Here is a 5,525-nt window from a genome sequence, read left to right as displayed (position 1 = left end):
ATTTTATGAAAAATCCTATCATTAGATTTTTTTAAAAATACGATAATCTTGCTTAACTAACGTTTCTACATAGGGATTAAGCATTTAGAACGAAATCTAATGTCAGAAAATGGCACTTTACTCTTGACATTTTTCGGTTTTTTCAATTTTCTGGAAAATCCTATCATTAGATTTTTTTTAAAATACGATATTCTTGCTTAACTAACGTTTTTACATAGGGATTAAGCATTTAGAACGAAATCTAATGTAGGAAAATGGTACTTTACTCTTGATCGGTACGTTGGGACTTTGAAAATATTCGGGCGTTCCAATCGCTCGTCTGTTGCATCATAGCGCGTCTCGGCGCAATCGACCGATTCGCTCGACCCATTATTTTCGATTTACGGCTAAAATAAATTTTTCTCATTTTATTCAATAACATATTCTTGCTTAGATAACTTTTTTACATAGGGATTAAGCATTTAGAACGATACATTGTTTAAAATAATGGCACTTTACTCTTGACATTTTACGGTTTTTTCAATTTTCTGAAAAATCCTATCATTAGATTTTTTTAAAAATACGATAATCTTGCATAACTAACGTTTCTACATAGGGATTAAGCATTTAGAACGAAATCTAATGTCAGAAAATGGCACTTTACTCTTGACATTTTTCGGTTTTTTCAATTTTCTGGAAAATCCTATCATTAGATTTTTTTAAAAATACGATATTCTTGCTTAACTAACGTTTTTACATAGGGATTAAGCATTTAGAACGAAATCTAATGTAGGAAAATGGTACTTTACTCTTGATCGGTACGTTGGGACTTAGAAAATATTCGGCCGTACGCGGCGCGTCTCGGCGCTTCGAACAGCTCCGGTGTCCCCATTATTTTCGATTTACGGCTAAAATAAATTCTTCTAATTTTTTTCAATTACATATTCTTGCTTAAATAACTTTTTTACATAGGGATTAAGCATTTAGAACGATACATTGCTTAAAATAATGGCACTTTACTCTTGACATTTTACGGTTTTTTCAATTTTCTGAAAAATCCTATCATTAGATTTTTTTAAAAATACGATATTCTTGCTTAACTAACGTTTCTACATAGGGATTAAGCATTTAGAACGAAATCTAATGTCAGAAAATGGCACTTTACTCTTGACATTTTTCGGTTTTTTCAATTTTCTGGAAAATCCTATCATTAGATTTTTTTAAAAATACGATATTCTTGCTTAACTAACGTTTCTACATAGGGATTAAGCATTTAGAACGAAATCTAATGTCAGAAAATGGCACTTTACTCTTGACATTTTTCGGTTTTTTCAATTTTCTGGAAAATCCTATCATTAGATTTTTTTAAAAATACGATATTCTTGCTTAACTAACGTTTTTACATAGGGATTAAGCATTTAGAACGAAATCTAATGTAGGAAAATGGTACTTTACTCTTGATCGGTACGTTGGGACTTAGAAAATATTCGGCCGTACGCGGCGCGTCTCGGCGCTTCGAACAGCTCCGGTGTCCCCATTATTTTCGATTTACGGCTAAAATAAATTTTTCTAATTTTTTTCAATAACATATTCTTGCTTAAATAACTTTTTTACATAGGGATTAAGCATTTAGAACGATACATTGTTTAAAATAATGGCACTTTACTCTTGACATTTTACGGTTTTTTCAATTTTCTGAAAAATCCTATCATTAGATTTTTTTAAAAATACGATATTCTTGCTTAACTAACGTTTCTACATAGGGATTAAGCATTTAGAACGAAATCTAATGTCAGAAAATGGCACTTTACTCTTGACATTTTTCGGTTTTTTCAATTTTCTGGAAAATCCTATCATTAGATTTTTTTTAAAATACGATATTCTTGCTTAACTAACGTTTTTACATAGGGATTAAGCATTTAGAACGAAATCTAATGTAGGAAAATGGTACTTTACTCTTGACCGGTACGTTGGGACTTTGAAAATATTCGGGCGTTCCAATCGCTCGTCTGTTGCATCATAGCGCGTCTCGGCGCAATCGACCGATTCGCTCGACCCATTATTTTCGATTTACGGCTAAAATAAATTTTTCTCATTTTATTCAATAACATATTCTTGCTTAGATAACTTTTTTACATAGGGATTAAGCATTTAGAACGATATAATGTTTAAAATAAGGGCACTTTACTCTTGACATTTTACGGTTTTTTCAATTTTCTGAAAAATCCTATCATTAGATTTTTTTAAAAATACGATAATCTTGCATAACTAACGTTTCTACATAGGGATTAAGCATTTAGAACGAAATCTAATGTCAGAAAATGGCACTTTACTCTTGACATTTTTCGGTTTTTTCAATTTTCTGGAAAATCCTATCATTAGATTTTTTTAAAAATACGATATTCTTGCTTAACTAACGTTTTTACATAGGGATTAAGCATTTAGAACGAAATCTAATGTAGGAAAATGGTACTTTACTCTTGATCGGTACGTTGGGACTTTGAAAATATTCGGGCGTTCCAATCGCTCGTCTGTTGCATCATAGCGCGTCTCGGCGCAATCGACCGATTCGCTCGACCCATTATTTTCGATTTACGGCTAAAATAAATTTTTCTCATTTTATTCAATAACATATTCTTGCTTAGATAACTTTTTTACATAGGGATTAAGCATTTAGAACGATATAATGTTTAAAATAAGGGCACTTTACTCTTGACATTTTACGGTTTTTTCAATTTTCTGAAAAATCCTACCATTAGATTTTTTTAAAAATACGATATTCTTGCTTAACTAACGTTTCTACATAGGGATTAAGCATTTAGAACGAAATCTAATGTCAGAAAATGGCACTTTACTCTTGACATTTTTCGGTTTTTTCAATTTTCTGGAAAATCCTATCATTAGATTTTTTTAAAAATACGATATTCTTGCTTAACTAACGTTTTTACATAGGGATTAAGCATTTAGAACGAAATCTAATGTAGGAAAATGGTACTTTACTCTTGATCGGTACGTTGGGACTTAGAAAATATTCGGCCGTACGCGGCGCGTCTCGGCGCTTCGAACAGCTCCGGTGTCCCCATTATTTTCGATTTACGGCTAAAATAAATTTTTCTAATTTTTTTCAATAACATATTCTTGCTTAAATAACTTTTTTACATAGGGATTAAGCATTTAGAACGATACATTGTTTAAAATAATGGCACTTTACTCTTGACATTTTACGGTTTTTTCAATTTTCTGAAAAATCCTATCATTAGATTTTTTTAAAAATACGATATTCTTGCTTAACTAACGTTTCTACATAGGGATTAAGCATTTAGAACGAAATCTAATGTCAGAAAATGGCACTTTACTCTTGACATTTTTCGGTTTTTTCAATTTTCTGGAAAATCCTATCATTAGATTTTTTTAAAAATACGATATTCTTGCTTAACTAACGTTTTTACATAGGGATTAAGCATTTAGAACGAAATCTAATGTAGGAAAATGGTACTTTACTCTTGATCGGTACGTTGGGACTTAGAAAATATTCGGCCGTACGCGGCGCGTCTCGGCGCTTCGAACAGCTCCGGTGTCCCCATTATTTTCGATTTACGGCTAAAATAAATTTTTCTAATTTTTTTCAATAACATATTCTTGCTTAAATAACTTTTTTACATAGGGATTAAGCATTTAGAACGATACATTGTTTAAAATAATGGCACTTTACTCTTGACATTTTACGGTTTTTTCAATTTTCTGAAAAATCCTATCATTAGATTTTTTTAAAAATACGATATTCTTGCTTAACTAACGTTTCTACATAGGGATTAAGCATTTAGAACGAAATCTAATGTCAGAAAATGGCACTTTACTCTTGACATTTTTCGGTTTTTTCAATTTTCTGGAAAATCCTATCATTAGATTTTTTTAAAAATACGATATTCTTGCTTAACTAACGTTTTTACATAGGGATTAAGCATTTAGAACGAAATCTAATGTAGGAAAATGGTACTTTACTCTTGATCGGTACGTTGGGACTTAGAAAATATTCGGCCGTACGCGGCGCGTCTCGGCGCTTCGAACAGCTCCGGTGTCCCCATTATTTTCGATTTACGGCTAAAATAAATTTTTCTAATTTTTTTCGATTACATATTCTTGCTTAAATAACTTTTTTACATAGGGATTAAGCATTTAGAACGACATGTTGTTTAAAATAATGGTACTTTACTCTTGTGATTTTTCGGTTTTTTTTGATTATTTTGAAAAATAAATTTTTGTAATTTTTTTAAATGCGATATTCGTGATCAGTGAACGATTTCACATATGGATTAAGCATTTAGAATCGTGCGGACGCGTTATTAAAAAAGTTTACTCGATGCGATGGGACTTTAAAAAGTTTGTGAAAATTTTCATATTGGGAAAAAATGTGTAATTTTTTGTCTAGTTTACGGTAGTGTAATTTATTTTAATGTTTACTATAAAAATTTTTTTCGTTCGTTCACGCGCTATGTTACAACAGCACGGCCGGGCGGTCTGTTGCCGCAGCGGTTTACACTCATAAGCGCGCGTGCTATTCGGCCGGCGGCGCCGGCGTCCTTGCCGGCCGTTCGGTATCTATAAGAGATACACGGTCCGTGCGAGGCGGACGGAGCAGAGCGGGTTTTGGGCCAATTCTACGATCTCGGTCGAGAAGCTGTCTCAGAGCTCCTTCGGGGCTTCGGTCCTGACTGTTTCGTGCCGTTTACGTTACGGACTTTTCTCCACACAGCGTGGCCACGGGTCGGTGTCTTTGACCGAATGGCCCATATGTGGCAAGCCCTACGGGGTTGGTTACCCGTATGCACTTTGTATGTATACTCGTACTCACTGAGCAATCGACTCTTCTGTCCGAGCGATGGAAAAATTTTTTAAAATGCATCTGTAAGATTTGGAAGCAAATCGTACCAATTGAAAACTGTGGCTAAAATGAAATAGCCCAGTGGAGAGAGAAAACTATCAAAAAACTGATTTTTTAAATCAAGAGGTGTCAGAAATCGAAATGCCTAGCGCGAGCGGAAGAACACGCTTTCTCGCCAGTCCAGCATGTGTCCTGTCCGTTCTTCCTCGGCTTGCCGATTTTGCCCAGATCAGAGGTTTCGTGCTTCCGGCGGTCAGAAGATCAGCGTGAGCGTACGCGCTTCCACGACTATGGCATCACCCATGTACTTTTTCCTTTGAATATATTTGAGTACATAAAAAATATTAAAACATATAGAGAGAACTGTGTCTTGGATCTTAAAAATTTGTCAATAGCGATGATATATTATTACTTAACTTGAAGTATTTGTACGTTTTAGCTGGGACGTACATTTATCTTACAAGATGTTAATAGCGAGACTCTTGAAGATAAAATTATCTTGTGATTTTATGAAGGCAAAGATAGAAACGTACGAAGCTGGCGTACGTAGAAAAATGTGATTTTATGATAGAACAAAAATATAATACGTACGTTTTTGGGCGTACGGTAAAATATCTGTATGGTAGAAAAATGAAAGAAATTGAGCGTTAAAGAAGATATGTTA

This window comes from Megalopta genalis, unplaced genomic scaffold, assembly GCF_051020955.1.
Source record: "Megalopta genalis isolate 19385.01 unplaced genomic scaffold, iyMegGena1_principal scaffold0259, whole genome shotgun sequence".
NCBI lineage: Eukaryota > Metazoa > Arthropoda > Insecta > Hymenoptera > Halictidae > Megalopta > Megalopta genalis.
This window is presented reverse-complemented; position numbering follows the sequence as displayed.